The 18,350-nt window shown below is 38.1% G+C and overlaps 1 protein-coding gene across 3 annotated transcripts in view; it reads right to left on the bottom strand.

Moving 5' to 3' along the window:
• LOC145686471 (1-acyl-sn-glycerol-3-phosphate acyltransferase gamma-like) overlaps positions 1 to 18,350 on the bottom strand; it is a 219,903-nt gene that overhangs the window by 87,453 nt on the left and 114,100 nt on the right. For 2 of the 3 annotated variants that reach the window (XM_081759813.1, XM_081759812.1), the window contains exon 1: positions 13,841 to 13,997. The exons of the other annotated variant lie outside the window; for it this stretch is intronic. The gene's annotated coding sequence lies outside the window, so the exon portion shown is untranslated. Of the gene's footprint in view, positions 1 to 13,840; positions 13,998 to 18,350 lie in introns of those variants that run through there. 3 annotated transcript variants of the gene reach the window in all.

Here is an 18,350-nt window from a genome sequence, read left to right on the forward strand (position 1 = left end):
ACATAAATTTTGGCCATTAAAATAATAATAGTGAATATAACGTTCCTCCACCTACTAATGTAAATACGGAAAGTACCGATAGTGTTGCTGAATCCACTGACACAAATCCATTAGGGATTAGGCTCAAGTTCAAATACTACAAGGTTACCAAAAACGTTCTTGCCGTTCTAGAGCAGTGATAAACAAATAGCAATACACTGGACGATACGTACCTTTAGGTTTCGAAGTAACCTCCATCAGCATCCAACATCTCTTGCCAACGTTCCTGCAGTTTCACACTACCCTGGAGATAAAACTCGGCGGTCATGGATGCAAAGAAGTCCATGAGTGCGATCTGCTGGTCTCCCTTATTTGCCAAGGACCTCTCACGGAAGTGGTAGTCGAGGGAATGAAATAGGTGGTAATCTGTTGGCGCAAGATCCGGTGCATATAGTGCATGGTACACTATGTCAGTCAAATTGCTGAAGGGTCTCCCGGGTTCTCTTTGCCACATATGGCTTGGCGTTGACACGCAGGACCAGCACCCTTGTGATTCACCAATGTCGTCTCTTTCTGCCGCAAATCACGGTGCAGCCTTTGCAACTGCTGAGAGTAGAGGTCAACAGTGATGGCCTGACCAGGTTGAAGGAGCTTGTAATGTACCACTTGATAACAATTCCACCATATGGAGAACATAACCTTTCGCGGGTGCAGAGGTGGTCTTGAGATGTAAGGAACATGGTCACGTGGCGACAACCAACGTCCGGTACGCTTGGGAGTGTCATGGAGGGCCCACTTTTCGTCACCAGTGTGAAAGCGATCCAAGATGGGTGTGTTCAGGTGACAAACAGGCTGTCACTCGTTGTTCCTTTCTGGCTGCCGACAATGTGGGGTACCATTTGCTTACTTTGTATGAATTCCCTGTCTCATGCAGATGCAGTCTGACTGTTTCAGCAGAAACATGGAACCTTCTGCAAGTTCATTACACATTCGACCACTGTCCTCCTCCATGGCTGCCTTCAGGACCTCGTCATCCAACACTTGTGGTTGTTCACGGCGAGGTTCATCCGAAAGGTTGACATCTCACGAACGGAATTTCTGGAACCAATGTCTGGCGGTGCGCTCGTCCACGGTACTCTCCCCAAATGCCTAGCATATGCGGATACTTGATGCGGCTACTGACAAGCCCACTTTAAAACTCATACAAGAAACACGCAAACAAGCCTCTTTGATACCTCTATTTCTCTTCGACACTGGGTGAGCTATGACTGCTGGATGTGCGCAATGCGTTTGTATTATTGAAGATCAATGGTTAGAACAGCTTCCGATGCTTGGTAGGCATGCGCGTCATTTCGTTTCCTCTCTATAAACATATGATTAATCGGACGTCAAAGGCAAGAATTTTTTTGGTTACCTTGTAGTTTCAAAATGAAGACACAAAAATAACAAAATTCAAATAGCGTGCTAATGTTCATTAGAGGAAGAACGAGTTCCAAATAGTTTTTATGATCTCTTAAATCGTGATAACGGCTATTTTCAAGATAGATACTAACATTTTTTAAAAATCATAATTTGGAAAGGGTTGTGCCTACTTTGAGCCCCTTTCCCGTAAATATGTACACAATAGCAGTTTTCCAGAACATAATTACTGAACAATGAGAACACACAGACAAAAATTACCTCCAGCTTGTCTATATTACATACCAACAAATAATGTATGTCAAACCTGTTGACTGTTCTCGAGGAAATAAAACCAGACATGAATAGGGCAGAGTATTAAAAAAAAAAAAAAAAAAAGTCACAGTACGTCCCAGGATTACATTGCATCATGCATTACTTATAATGAGTGGATAAGTGTCTTGATGAGGAGGTTGAGAAACGAGTACGGTACTAAGCCAATTTTGTGGCGTCAAGTTCTAGATTGGCTTATTAATGCCAGCAAAAGTCTTTAACATTCATGAGACACAGGGAGGACATGAATGAAATCCGAGGTTCAGGTTCAGCTACTTGCTAAATACTAACAAGTAAGGGACCATATGGTTGTCGCGCAAATCAGATGCAAACATACGCCATCTGATTGAGCATGAAAAGATATGGAGAACACAGAAATTTAAGGTGCTAAGGGCCATAGGGAGCGGAGCGAGGAAAGAGGAAACATTGAATGTCGGCAAAATTGAAGAAAGTCAGGAATGACGGGAAAAGTTAATTTATTGCAAACAGGCAAAGAAAGTCAACCAAAAGAAAGAAACTAAACATAACAAGGGCATCAAGGACGAAGAAAGATCATAATCAGGGTTGCCATCCGGACCACAGTGTTGCCAGCGTTGCATAACATTGATATGGAAAATATAGCACAGTATAGCAATTCATGCACTAGGAAAAATATTAGTAACACAAAAGAGAATTGAAAACACTCTGTACACGTGCGTAAAAAGGTTTAACGATAGTCGTGAGTGAATAATGTACATGAGGGAGAACAAATATAGATATGAAAGTGAAGGGGGTACACATGATAACACAGAAACGAAAGTGTTTGGGAGCATCGTTCCATGATGATAATGATGATCGTTCATCACAAATACATTAGTGTTCCCCAGTATTAATGTGTGGCAACGTGAGAACTTTCTCCGCCATCAGTCATTTGTTCATTGCCAGTTTTCCTCTAGGCGATTAAAAAAGATGATACGCTTTGCGTTTTTCAAATGTGGCTACTCCAATGAACATCCTGGACAGTTTGAAACACCTTCCGCATATTGCTTTGAAAAAGGACTCACAGAGGAATGCTGCAGAGACGCGTGTGATCAGCTTGCTTTCATCCGCTGTGCTCACTGCGAGAAATGTTTGTGTGTTGACCACGCATTCATTCGTGATCTTCACGTCAACTGCAATTAAACTACAAATGGTGCGTACTGTTCTCTATTTTCCTCCATTTGTATTCACGCAGGTGTAATATTCACTCACGACTGCGTTAAAGCTTTTTACGCACGTGTACAGAGTCTTTTCAATTGTCTTTTGTGTTACTAATATTTTTCCTAATGCATGAATTGCTATACTGTGCTATATTTTCCATATCAATGTTATGCAACGCTGGCAACACTGTGGTCCGGATGCCAACCCTGATTATGATCTCTCTTCGTCCTTGATGACCTTGTTATGTTTAGTTTCTTTCTTTTGGTTGACTTTCTTTCCCTGTTTGCAATAAATTAACTTTTCCCGTCATTCCTGACTTTCTTCAATTTTGCCGACATTCAATGTTTCCTCTTCCCTCACTCCGCTCCCGATGGCCCTTAGCACCTTAAATTTCTGTGTTCTCCATATCTTTTCATGCTCAATCAGATGGCGTATGTTTGCATCTGATTTGCGCGACAACCATATGGTCCCTTACTTGTAAGGGAAATGTTGAGGTCAGACGGGGGTCCTGGGTACTTTCTTATGAGGGGGGGGGGGGAGACAAAATCTAGTTACTTATCTGGCAGTGCAACCTCTACTACTCCCCACAAAAGAAGATTCATATACGTGACTTTTACTTAATGGATTTTCTTTTCTTATAGTTTAACGTTCCACAGTTATGCTCTGAGGCTGAGAGAGATGGTGATGGTAACTGGAATGACGAAAGTAGAAATAAGAGAAAGAATTCCGAGAAAACCCCCACACACGGCGTATGTCCGCTACAAAGAGTGCTTGGCGGGAGCAAGGATCAAACCAGAACCAAACGTAAACGCTCTACTACTGAACCACTACGGTTCCAATGGATAAAAGTACGGACTGGTTAAGATGTGATTGGTGACTAGCATTCTTTTAAGATTTACGTATCCTGCAGCTGCCTATTGAACGCAAAATAAACTATGTCTATGAACGCATTGTTTCTTTGAACCACCCACTTTGCTGGCAGACAGTTTGGACGTCTTTGGATAAGTAACAAACTGAAAAGAAATTTATGGCAAGACAACATAATCATACATACATACAACTTGAAGGAATGCACGCGCGAATTCAACATCTGGAATGCCATTCATGTTAGTTTATAACCATGGATCGTAACACGAAACGAAAAAGGAACAAAAATATAATGAAGATGTAATACTGTCGTAGAATAAGTACAAACTGAGATAACGCAGTCCAGTGTAGTTTTGGCTGGTGAGACGCATATGTTCAAACGTGTGATAAGCTATCAGAGCATTGACCTCTTATTTCTAGTTCTCATGGTCAACTGGTTTTCAAGATGCCAGGTGAATGCTGTAAAATAACTTCAAATCCCAACAGGAATTCGGAATACTACGCACACTGAAGGCGAAGGGGCAGCCATTAGGATTTAGTAGTATTCGTTTCGCGTGATAAGATGTCTGTTTCACGTTAATGATACATATATGTAGTTATTAAGATGACGCTAGCGAGTGTTGTAAGACTGTAATGTAAGTCAGTCTGTTACTCCACATGACAACCCTTGAAAGAAAGCTAATTTCTGAATTCTCCTTTCAGGGTTCATAGTGGTCTGGTTCCTTCTAAATAGTTGAAAAGTGACCAAAATCTTATCAACAAGTAACTTTAACCCTTGATGCCAAACTAAAGGCATAAATTGAATTTTACAATTTTTTTCTTCAACCAACATAGGGCCGGCTGGATCATAGCTGAAATACATAATGTTTTAACATGTTAAGATTAAAATTTATTTTACTTAAGTTTGTCAGATAATAATAATAATAATAATAATAATAATAATAATAATAATAATAATAAAATTGGACTAATTGTGTTTAGAGGTTCATTATTAATTACATATTTGCACGGTTCCAGATGGTAGAATAGACACAGAAGGGCTCTCAATCACACATTGAGAGCTCAAGCACCCACCACCCACCCACTGTGCTTTAGAAAAAAAGAAGAGAAAGCTGAAGTGAGAATAAAGCTGACTTGGTTCACATGTGGCCGCACAGCTGCACATGGTAGCAAGTATTGAAGTTTTCAAAAGAATAATAAGTAACAAGTTTCTGCCTTTTCCCATTTATTTTTATAATATATTTCTTGGAAAACTGCCAATGCAAAACATAAATCACACGAAAAAATGAATTTACCTCCCCCTCAAAGTAACTTTTAGTGACAAACTTGAAAAAACTCACTTTTAGGTTTTTTTTTTTAAGTAACTTGCTATGAGACTTGTGCTTTTTGTAATGAAGAGCCAGAGTCATTATCTCGACTGAGTTCGTTAACCCTACGTACACCAAAAAGTTACGTCTAACACCGCACACCAAGGAAGAGTTAAAAAAATGTCCACCACATAAATCATTATTTTTTGTCCCAGAAAATGTTGACTAACTATAAACTAAGATAACTGAAGATACAAATTAGAGAAGAATATTACCTCTTCTGGGAGAGAAAATACTGATTTATGTGACGGACATTTTTTAACCCTCCTTTGATGTGTGATGTTATGCGTAATCCATGATTCTACTTTTAATATCACCATTCTGAAACCAACAGATCTTTTCCGTTTAGGGGGCGCGGTGGCTCAGTGGTAGAGCGTTCACCTCCGGTGCTTGGGGTTCCTGCTTCGATCCCAGCTTGCGCCGTGTGGACTTTGTGGTAGGCAAACACCGTGCTCGTGGGTTCTCCCACTTTCTTCATTCCACTATTTCACTCATCTCTCATCATCTCCTTTAGCCTAACCGGCATATTCGTGGGACGTAAAACTCAAAAATATTTAATTTAATTTTTTTTTTCATTTTGTTATTAGATTCGTGGAGTGGTTACAATTAATCAACTTTTCAACTTATTTTACGAACAAAAGAGTACCTCAAAACGGAAACCATACAGCACTAACAAGTGGTAGGATTCAGCCTCTTGGTGTATTCATCTTTAGGTCGTGGAAAAACTTCTTGAGATATTTACTGATATTGTCCCCTACAACTATCACATAAATTTACATCTCCGTAATAATATAATTCAGATTTAAATCAAGTCTATATGAGTTAGGTCTATATGACACGATACTAAAGAAAAATTCATTGAAGTTCTTATTCTAATAAAAGTGTGGACAATTGGTGTACGTGGGACTAACGCCATTAACATCTTCACGGGTAACGGTGACTTTAATAGTGGCTATCCACATCCTATATTTACAAATATAAGCCGAGATTAGATTTTTTTTAAGTTAAAAGACTTTTCGGTTACGAAACCTCAAAAAAATATTGGTGAGGTTAAAATCTTATATAATAACTGGAGTACGAGAGGGCATATAAGACCCTCGAGTATTGTTGTCTTTGCAACGATTATTACTGGCCGTACCAGCATAGATTCATCAATAACTATACTTTTCGCGTGATTATCTTTACTGCAATTGCAGATAATATCATTATGTTGATCCACATGCGGTAAGACAACATCGCCCCTTGAACTTCCGAGTCGTCGCAATAAAATTAAAAAAAAAAGAGTAATTTTCCTTTTTCCTTAGGATTATTGTGGATTCTCGTTCTAAATATAAAAAGCAGCACGTTAAGTTCGAACTAACAGACCTTTAAGTTTACCCATTTCAATGGAAAATTAATTACATCACACGATAACCATGAACTCTTTTTTCTTTCTGGGGGGCGCGGCGGCTCAGTGGTAGAGCGTTCATCTCCGGTGCTTGGGGTCCCTGGTTCGATCACGCCGTGGACTTTGTGGTGGACAAACACAGTTACTCGTGGGTTTTCTCGGGGTTCTCCCATTTCCTGCCACTTTCTTCATTCCACCATTTCACTCATTTCTCATCATCACCGTCTCTTTTAGCTTAACCGGCATAACCGTTGGACGTAAAACTCAAATATTTCATTTCATTTTTCTTTTTTTTTTTCTTTCTTTTTTTTATCTATTCTGCGAACTCTTACTGGTTTTAAATAATTCTGTCGTGACTAAATGGTAAATGTTCGCGACAAAACCGTGACGCCCAAGAGGGTTCAATTATCAATGGAAATCCATGTGCCTTGGATCCTATGCTAAGCTGTTAACTCCACGCTTCACACAGTCTCGGTGCTGGAAAATAGCGCTCAAACTAAGCCAAAAATGTCACTCGCTTTAAGACTTTTCAGGAAAAATATAGTTGATTGATTTGGAGTTTAGCGTCCATTTCAGCACCGAACCTATACGAGACGTGGACTTACACAGTTTAACGTGGAATCCCTATCACATGAGCTCCTATCACGAAGTTTGAATCCGGGTCTTCCACACCGAAGGCGTATACACAAGGAAGCTCAGGGTAAGCATTAAGTCTTTTTACCAACACATCAATTTGCTTTGCACACTTTCAAAGAAAAGTTTCTACACCCAAAATTCTAATGGGTCTCTAATTCGATTCCACCTTTCGCCTAGTAGGATTTGTGGTAGACAAGCATATTGGGTGATATCAATAAAACGGAGAAGTTACTCATTACGTCCAATTTTGAAGTAGTTACTCGCATTGGTATCAATAAAAAGAGAACTGAGCACTAGTCGTCTCGGCTGACCTCGGAGAAGCCCCGCCCTTTTGAAGTAATCACACCTCTATTCTCGAGCCGAGTAACTACTCCGCGTTTGATATCAATAAAAATCAAAGACTCCTCTGTGATGCTAGTAACTTCTCCAAATTTGTGGAGCAAGCTAAATAGGTGACTCCGTGCGAAATATGGCAGAGTATATGATTGTTTTACTACGTAGAAAAACTTATAAACTGCATAGAAATGTTGGAAATGGAGATTACCAAAAGCATTATAAGTTTATGAAAGAAAATGTAGTGATTAGCACAACATTTTTAAAGGAGAATCAACCGAAATTCGGGGTGGTGGACTACGTAATGATGAAAAGATGCGGGTTTTCTTCAAGGGCGCCGATCCTATGGGGGCCCGGGCTCCCCAAAGCTCATGTGGGCCCCCTATTGTATTTATGAATATACAATATTTGGCATAATTAGAGTGCAATTTGTCTTAAAATCCTGATATATATACCTTCTGCATCTGAATGCCCTCCCCCCCCCCCCCAAATTTACAGAGAAATCGGTGCCCTTGGTTTTCTTGCGTTACGTGAGTGATCCGGGATTCCAGGTCGGAATGTCAGGGGATTCTGGTGTGGCTCAAAGTATTGTCTATGACTACCTGAAAATGGATTGTTTCCGGAAGTGTGCGTAATATACAAACAGCAAAGGTAGAGTGGCAAGAACAATATACATTTCCGGGTGCTATCGGAGCACTTGACTATATACAAGTGGCATTAAAGAAACCTAGTATTTTGGAGAGTAATACGTTAATAGGAAGAGCTATTTCGTGGCTAAGCGGTTAGCGTACATGCCTTTGGCATAGGAGACCCGCGTTCGATTCCCGGCAGCTCATGTGGTTTGGATTCCAAGTTAATCAGTGGGTTCTGTCTCATATAGGCACGCTACTGAAAAGGACGTTAAACTAATAATCAACTCAACTCAACGTTGATAGAAAGGGTGTATACATGAGAATGTATTTTGTTTATGTCAAGGCGAAAGGGGACACGTATGGTGTGGAAAACGCAATCAGATGGACGTGTTTTATGACGTGGGTGGCTGGACTTTTTAAAAAAGAAAACAAAGGAGCCAAGTGTCTGATTTCGTTCTTAAAGCCAAACAATCTACAAAGACCTTGGACAACACGTGATATGCGCTTGTCGTGTTAATCTTAATATTGCTGGATTCCAATCAACATCCATCAGCTCAAATAGGTTCATTCCCATGGTTTCAGTATTACTTTCTTCTTTCCCGTTTTTTTTCTTCTTTTTTATTTTTGTTTTATTCTCGCTCGAATATTACAGATTCTCTTTTGGATTTGTGTCTCAGTCGTAGATGTATTTGATATTTCGGTGCATTTCACTGTAATTACCTTCAAAGTTTCGGCTTTCATGGCTTTTAAGTCAAAGTTTCATGGCTTTTAAGATACTACGCCATAGGTTAAAAACAACGAAATTGCGCGATGAATGGGAGAAATGAGTAACTACTTCTTTTATTGATACGACTCAGTGCTACGTGCAGAGGAAGCGCGAGTAAACGTTCATAAATCTGGAGCAGACTAGACCTGAGTAGTGGCTTGTTTTATTGATACGAAATTGAGGGAGGAGATTACTCCAGGCGTAGTTACTCCGATTCTCAAGCAGGACTTCTCAGGAGTAGTTACTTATTTTTATTGATATCACCCATTGTGTGGGATTTTTCGTGACTCTCCTGTTTCCTTCTACTTTCTTCATTCTACCATTTCGTTCATTATCATCATCATCATTGATTTTATTAGCCTCGAAGCATAATTGCACTACATTAAACTAAAAAAAAAAAAAAAAAAAAATGATGGTAGAAGCCCTCATTTATCCAATTTCTATCTTGGACAACATGTGTTCTTAAGTTTTCCAGTTTCCTTCCCCATTCTTCCATCAATTATTTCACCATTCATTTTCATTAATTCGTTTCACTTCTTTACTACTTATTTCATATAATGAACTGGAAGAAAAAAATACTTGACAAGCAATTTCCACAGCATAATCTGAAACTATCCTGCCAAGATCGAATTGCAAATTTCCACACACTACAGTCCTCAATTACCTCTTTGTTCTTTGCCCTGATGTATCCGTTAACTATCTTCCTTTCAAGAAGTTCTATCACGCCATTCTGAGTCTGAATTCACTTATAATTTTTAGTAGGGTTGTTACCGACAGCAGAACTGAAAATATCTTCGACCCCGATCCCTGAATTTAAATAAACGTTTTAATTCACTGTGCTTTTGAGAATAGAACCGGAAGACATTTCTATGAATTGGTTCTCTTGACAGAACTGAAAATTGTAATCCAGCGTTTTTCGGACAGAAAATCGAAATACGTTTCGACAAAATGGTGATCACAGAAAGAGAAAGTATGATTCAGTGTTTCCAAAAGAAAACCGAAATATATTTTGAAATCATAATTTGCAAATATGTTTAAGGTGATTACAAACTATACCTACGCATTTTTTTCTCTGTGAATCTTTCAATTTTATGTGTGGCCCCGCGCATCGTAGTCGCTAATCTTTGGTGCGAGTGGTTCCGGGTTCGATTTCCAGTGGAGCCACTCGGTTGAAAAAGTGTAAAAGCTATTTCAAGCCAGCCATCCTGAGTGAGGTTTTCCTGGGATTTCCTCACTCACACCAGGCAAATGCCTAACATACAGTTCCCAGGATGCTTCCTTTCTTCCCCAATCCTTCCTTCCTTCCTTTTCCATGAATAGATTGATCGGCGAGGGACGTCATCCCTCATACGTGACGGGCTAACATGGCCATATATGTCAAGAGACCAGAAACCTAACTCTTTTTGTAAGGGTTTTATAAATCATTTTGAACAAACAAACAAAACAAAACAAAAAAAAAAGTCGTCCCCTCACTCAAAATTTTTACGATTCTTTGAGGGAGGTCGTCGCTTTTTTTTTTTTTTCCTTTTTGTTCAAAATATATGATACTCTTAAGTGAAACATATTTTCAGGGTGTGAAACTGATGAAAGCATTGTCAAAAAAATTAAAACTGAAAAAAAAAAACAGTTTTCTCATAGTTTTTTGACCGCTTTAGGACAATGACAACGTTGCCATTATTTTCAGACCCTGAAAAATATATGTTGTACCTAAGGGTATTATAACATTTTGAAAAAAAAAAAAAAAAAAATCAGCGACGCGACGTAAACATTCATTTTTTTTTATTTTACGATTTTTTAAAACAATGTTCGCATTTGCACCTACATAATATCTACAATCTGTGAAACTTTTAAATTATTTGGACCACCCTCACAAAAATTGAAAAATATCAAATTTTGAGCACGTATGATACGATAATTCAGCAAGGGATGGTGGTAGGGTCTCGAAACTTTTTTGGGGGTGATTTTAGGTCAGAACTAACATTTTGGGTCAATAACGATCCAATTTGGATCAAAGGCCGAATTCACTAGATCTTATTATGAAAGGTCCTTTCAAGTTTTTCTAATATTTTCATACAAAATTAACTGCTCAATTGCCAGCAAAAACAAGCTGAGGCGGAGTTACTGAGACATGACCAACGACTTTCAGTGGCAAATATTAACTACCACTTGATACAATAGTAGGCTGGGAGTAGACAGCGACGAGAAAAGACCACACTACACTACAATAACGATTCACGTATATCTATATACAATTCCTCAAGTACATCTTATGAGAAATACAAGTTATTGCCTTTCGTTTACTCATTAATGTTGGCCAATGCGTATATATACATATATTGGATGCTCTATCAAACTACTGACAAGCATCGGGCTTCATTTGATTTCTGGTTAGGAAGCACTCGAAGCCTGAGAACAGACTGGAACATGTATACATATGTATAAATACATATTATAAATTGTATTTTGTAGTGATACACGAGCTGGAAAAATCTTTCAGGCTTTTTCTTAAGTTTTCGATTATTATTATTATTATTATTATTTACCTTTTTAACGGTATTTTTAGTACTTTTTGTCACATATTTTGGGTCCTTACCACCTATGTTCTTATTACAAGAAACTATCGGGTGTTGCATCTTGTTATTCGGTACATCATACTTATCTATTAGGAACATCGAAACGTCCCTTGTTACCTTACGGCTAAGTATAATATCGAACGTACAGCTCGAATGTTTTATAAATAATGGGGAATTTATCTCATTAAGTTTTTTTTTTTTTTTTTTTTTTTTACCACCTTTTCGAGGTGCAAAACTCGAGAGAAAGTACTAAAAAAGGAGTATTTTTCATAGCTTTCTCTCTCGCGAAAATTTGGCCTGTTTTCAGAACCTTAATTTACATCAGGAACAGGGATGTAACGGTGCGTATACGACGTATACCCACTTCAAATTTTTATAGTTTGGCATATACTGACCTTAAATTTATGAACGAACAAACGTATACGCCGAAATTGGGTATTCATACACTAACTCGCGTCCTTAGAGCGCACAGGTTCTAAGTCCAATTTTTTCCAAAATTGAGTTTTTTATACTTATAGATGGCGCGTGATGTGCTCTTTCACATGCCATCGTTATTATTTACAAGAAATAATGAATGAAATATTGCCCTATGCCATATGTCCTCCTATGTCTTATGTCCATTATTTTTTCTCTCCTGTAAAATTTCTAAAATTGGACATAGAACCTTTGCGCTCTAAGGACGCGAACTATTCCTGCGTATACGCTATACTTTTGAAAACGATCGAGTCCATACCTACCAAAAATTATAGCATTACACCACTGATCATGAACTCATTATAACGTGCCCTCCCCGCTGCGCCTTTGGTGGACGAAGTCACAGAATCGAATCTCGGTGAGAGAGTCTTGAAATTTTAACACATTAGGATGGTTCGGATTCCACCCTGATATATAGGTCCACGTTTTATACAGCCTCGGTGTAGGAAGGGATGTTAAACATTCTGATCCAATCCACTCATTATATCGTAGGAATATCTGATTACTGTATATCTCTACCCCCCCCCCAAAAAAAAAAATCAAGTATATCATTTTATAGGAAAAAGAACTTGCTTACTGCAGGCGCGATAGTTTTTCTAATTTCAACGAATATTTTGTAAACCATGAGAGTATTCTTACCCAACAATAGAATTACGAACCCTGAATCTTACCAAATAAACGTAACAAAACTAAACCGTGTACTATTCCTGATCTGAAGCTACCTGTATTCAACAATAATTCACACAAGCATTTATGGGTCGTAGATGATGTTGCGAAAAAAAAAAAAAAGTACACAGCTGCAACGAGGCTTGACTCTTAAGTTAATGTCACGGTAGTTAATACGGGCACCACGTACGGAACTTTATTGCATTACGATTTCATGAAACATATCTGTTCTTTAAATAATTAGAACACTGTTGGGCTATATGAGGAAATTATATTACTGTCCAAACAGTAACCACATAGGTTGGTCATTTCTAGGCTTGAAACCCGAAAAAAATCGTTGCTCTCCCCCCTCCCACGTCTAAATGTTTGTTATTGCCTATTGTGAAGGAGACAATTTTGATCTTGTGTAACTAGTATTTGACGCTGAGTTATAGATCTGAATTATGCTGAAAGGGGACGTTAACCTTCAACCAAAACCAACCAACCGAGAACTCCACAATACGAGGCAACCAGCATACATTCTGTGTTCACTCTGCTTTGTTTATATCATATTGTGAGGAAATGTTTCACACAAGAAAAAAAAAATCTATTAAATTTCCACTTCATAAGCACAATTAACACGTGAATATTTACACACTTCAGTTATTCTATGTACTCGGTACCTTGAATATTAATGATAGAAAAACTGAATAGTACACATTTCAGTTCAAACTATTTTGTGGATCAGCTGACATTAGTTGATATGCAATTCATCATTAGAACCGTGATTAGTTTTTAAAAGGACTGTTCTTTTAAGAGGAACTAATTTTCGAATACACCACTAAAACGGTGGAACTTGTTATTCATTAGCGTACACAAATAATACAATTCAAATTTTCAAACAACAGAACAGCATTACTTCAGTTCAGGAACAGGTTTCATCTACTAAACCAATTAACGTGACATAATAATCTTATAAATCACTTAAAAATTATTAAACAAATCAAGCATTTAACACATTATAACTAACCAACACTTCTTGGGATAATATGGGTACATCTTCTTGTCAATTAAGACATCAATATCACAACACTAGATTAGGCTATTTTGTATTCTGCTGGCCTCCTTTTCGCGCACAATAATAAACAAAACTACTACGACACAATAACCAATACACTAAGACAAACTATGATTCTCCTGAGTGCAACGTCCTCCTTTGATTATTTCTCTGTAAGGTGGTATTATACTTAACAATATATTCTCATAATTACCTCATTTCCTCAGGTCAAAGGTTAATATAATAACCTTTTACCACTCCTACTTTCTACGCGCAAGCCAAAGTCACTACCCGCACCCACTCCTTACTCCGCTTGTATAGAAGCACAAGCACGAAGTAATTTGTCCACCTCTTTTCCCATCAGATATACACGCATGCGTTGCAGTTTCATCACGTGATGGTCTCGGAAGACTGTCGCCGCCACACGCCACGGTAGAGTCGTCTGCACCGTGGTTCGGTCTGCACAATAAACACAATCAGAACAATAATATGAAATTATTATTATTATTGTTTAGTTTAGCCTAAAGGACATGACCACGATTATGTCCTTTAGGCTAAAGGAGCAGGATAATTAATGAAGGTGAATGAATATGAGTTAAGTTTTGTGCTCTCCCATCGGGAATGGAACCTGGAACTAGGACACCAAAGGCACACTTGCTAGCCACTAAATCAGTGGAGAGGATTTAATTATTTTCAGTTCAGATCATTCTTTTTCATTATGAGTGAGGTTCTTGGTAGAGACCTGCACGGGCCGAATTTTCCGGCCCGAGCCCAATCCAGCCCAAATGTACCTAGGCCCGGCCCAGCCCGGGCCCGAAAAGTTTTGGAGATTTTCGACCCGAGCCCGGCCCGGCCCGATAAGTTTTTAAAAATTCTTGGCCCAAGCCCGGTCCGGGCCAGATAAATTTTAAAATTTTTGGCTCGACCCCGGCCCGATTTTTTTAAACTTACCTCGAGCCCCAATCTTTCTCAAAATTTAGTATTAAACTTGACCTAACCCTCAGAAACATTTTCTAAACTCTGGTTCACAACCTAACGCTTGCCTCCCGAATGGTACTGTCATCGAGAGAACAAAAACTCCATTTCCTGTAACAAAATCTAACTTAATTGATTTTTAGCATAAAGTGAAGATGGCAATATAGTTTAGCGACAGGCAAAACTTTCCCACCCCTTCTTGTCATATTTTGGGTTCAGTGAAGTCAAGGTCAGAGCTCAATTTACCACGCTATGCCCGCAATCCTCTATAGTGAAAGTGGAGCCGCTAAGCAACACAAACTGTAAATAGCTATTGCATTCTTTGTAACATTTTTCACCGGCACTTTTTTTCAACGTTTGGCTTTATTTCAATTATCGTTTAACGAAAGTCAATAATTATTAAAGAATTGCAATTAATCGGCCCCAGCCTGGCCCGACCTGAAGAGAAATCAGTATCGGCCCGCCCAAGTCCAAGCCCGTGCAGATCTCTAGTTCTTGGTATGGGTTAACAGACCCAGTACGCCTGTTTTAGTATTCGTAATGTTTCCCTTTCATTTAAGCTCCGAAGTAACTGGTATTGCGATGAATCAGTTTTCAGAAAGCTTTCTTCCCTAACTGTATAGCATATAGATATCCGGTGTATCTGAAGTCTGTAACAAACATCTTGGCATTTCAGCTAAACGAATAAAACGCAAGCTCTGACGCGACGTTGCCAAGCGGTAAAGGGGTGTGCCTATGGCTAAGCAGACAAACTACAGCGCGATCAGGTGAGAGGAAATAGACGTGGATGTGTGCAAAATAAACGTGGCAATACTGCTGGCCTCTCATTTGCTAGCAGCATTTAAAGGGAACTTCGGAGCGCCGCCTTCAAATGCCAAGATGTTTGTCACGTTGTTTAGTATCATACAAGAGCATAATTATGCAGTTTCGAACATTATCTATGCTGGGCAAAGGCATACGTTGACTGAAAGGGTACCTATGATGGACCAAAAATGATACTTTTTTTTTTTTAATCGGCCGTTACATCTTTCTTTGATATTTCCCAATATTGAAAAAGTGTTTGAAGAAATATTTTAAGGGACATTTTATATCATGTTTTACATTTAGAGATATTTTTGAAGGGAATTGATTGATGTAGCATAAAAAGTTGAACTTACACTTCATTTGTACTCTTTCTCCCATAAAAACAATCTAGTTCTATCGTCTTTTTCTGAAAATACAGATGAAAGTATTTTACAATATTACATATCCTATTTTCGGATGTAGAATAATACCCGTTCAATACTACATAAATTTATTGGCTTGTAGTATTGGACTTCTCCCAACGAAAATTTCTAGGTGCGCGCCTGGTATATAGCCCTACTTACGGATAATTTTAATATTAGATCAGTGGATAAAAGTAACAATGCCGTTTACAGCAATTTGATATATCAATCCGTACCGGAGATATGATGAACATTGGTAAAGTTTGAGATACTCTCTAAAATTATGTAATTGCGAGAATTTGGAATTATAACTACCAAAAATTATTGCAGCAGTGTTTTGGACGCAGACAAAAGCAATATTTTAAAAATAGTTACCCTCCACCATGGGCGTCGAAATATGAAATATTCAATATTTTATTTTAATTTAATTTATTTACTAACAACAGAATAACATATAAATAATAATCATTTCCTTTGATGTCCCCTTCCAAATTTTATATGCCAGAGACGCCAATGCCCTCCAGTACCTCAATATAAGCAATATAACATAATAGTAATCTCTATTCATATTTATCACATTTCCGGTAGCAAATTGCTGTAAACATAATTATGATATTTGTGTTTATCGGAAACCAACTATCTATTTAATTGAATATGATATTTATCTAAGTACATTTTCGAATTAAAAATTACAGAAAGTAACATTTTCAATCCCTTGTAACTTTGTTCCTATTTGTTAGAAATAGATCATTTCATCTTCATAGTATGCGACAATAAGATACTTCAGATGTACATTGACACGTCCTCTCGCCCGTTGCATATATTGATTTGACGGTTAGGGCTACCACTGACTGATAATAAGTTACTATTATTATTATTAGTAGTAGTAGTTTTAGTTGAATAATAATAATAATAATAATAATAATAATAATAATAATAATAATAATAATAATAATAATAATAATACAGAAAATATACATAACAATAAATTGTGGTTGGAAATGTTTTTCTTAAACTTTAGTTTTCAGATCATTATCTTTTTCAGTTTAACGTCCCATAATAATGCACGAAGATTAAGGGAAACAATGATGAGATGGCTGATAGTAGTGAGATGGCGAAAGTGGGAGGTAACTGGCGAACCCCGAGAAAACGCATACACACGATGTTTGTCCGCCCCAAAGATCACTTGGTTGGAGCTGGGATTAAAGTACAGACCCACGCATCATATGTTAATTTTTACCAACGTGATTTGCCTCGAGATCTGTCTGTCTTACTGACGTTGTTCCATGAAAAATTTTTCCCCTAAAAGCAAATAAGGGGTTTTTCGTTTACCACTTTGCAACATTGAAAAACATACAATGAAACCTCTCTAAAGCGGACAGCCCTAGGGAATCAAAAATTGTCCGCTATAGAGAGGTGTCCGCCTTATGGGGCGTTTACACTTAGTCGATTTGCGTTCGATTCAGTTGAATTGACGTCACTTTCAACTTAATCGACCGTGTAAACAGGACTTCAACTTAATCGCTTGTTGATCGAAAGCGACTAATCGACTAGCAACTGAATTGAAAGACGTTCTATTTTCTGTAGTCAATTCTATTTTCTTCTGCTATAACACCGCAAATTGTACCGATTACTTTTTGCTTGGACATCTTTAAAATTGCCAGTCGATTTCGAATCGACCAGAGGAGAGCGAGTCGACAAGCAGCATTCAATTTCGGTTGAAACAATTGAACACATCCATCGATCTGATTCGGCCTAGTTGCTTCGATTTAGTCGCAAATGCAGCGAGTCGATTTAGCCGTGCGACTAAATCGACCAAGTGTAAACGCCCCATTAGAGAGGTGTCAATATTTCCTTACGTAAATTAGTAAAGAATCCAATGTAATGTGATATCCAATTAGAAAAAATAATTGCATGAATCATGTATTTACGAATATTACCAAAATGATACTGAACCTGTATTATCCTCTGCATTCAATAGGCCTACTCTATGTTCTTCACACAACATGGAAATAAGATGTTAGTTTCCTGCACTTCACACTTATCACTACTTACTACGTTTACAGTATGTTCCTTTAATTTGTGGGTTAATTGGAGTCCAGTAGTGTCTTTTTTGAGACAATATGCGTACCCGAGGGCAAAAGATACTAAATTTGTCTTCTGCTTGGTCAGAGATTCCAGAGGGACAGTAGAATAACGTGTCATCTCAAAGGGCAGGCAACTGTTAATTACTTTTGTGTCTAAAACAGGTTGGGTGGGAGTGAAATGTAAGCAAAGGATATGAGGGTGTTGTTAAACAGATAATGCTTCGTCTGGATTGCTGAGTAGACAGTTGAGGAGGTAAAATGTTGTCACAATGCTTCTTTGGTGACACATGTATGAATTACTAAAAATGTATTTTTAGTGTATTTTTCAACTTGTTTCTGGAGAAAGTGTCCGTAATACAGAGGTAAACAATACCTATAAAAGACAGAAAATACTATCCGTGTCCGTACTAGAGAGTGTCCGTTTTAGAGAGGTTTGCCAATATGATTTTTCCTATTA

Source organism: Thermobia domestica, chromosome 5, assembly GCF_964235325.1.
Source record: "Thermobia domestica chromosome 5, izTheDome1.hap1.1, whole genome shotgun sequence".
Classification (NCBI taxonomy): Eukaryota; Metazoa; Arthropoda; class Insecta; order Zygentoma; family Lepismatidae; genus Thermobia; species Thermobia domestica.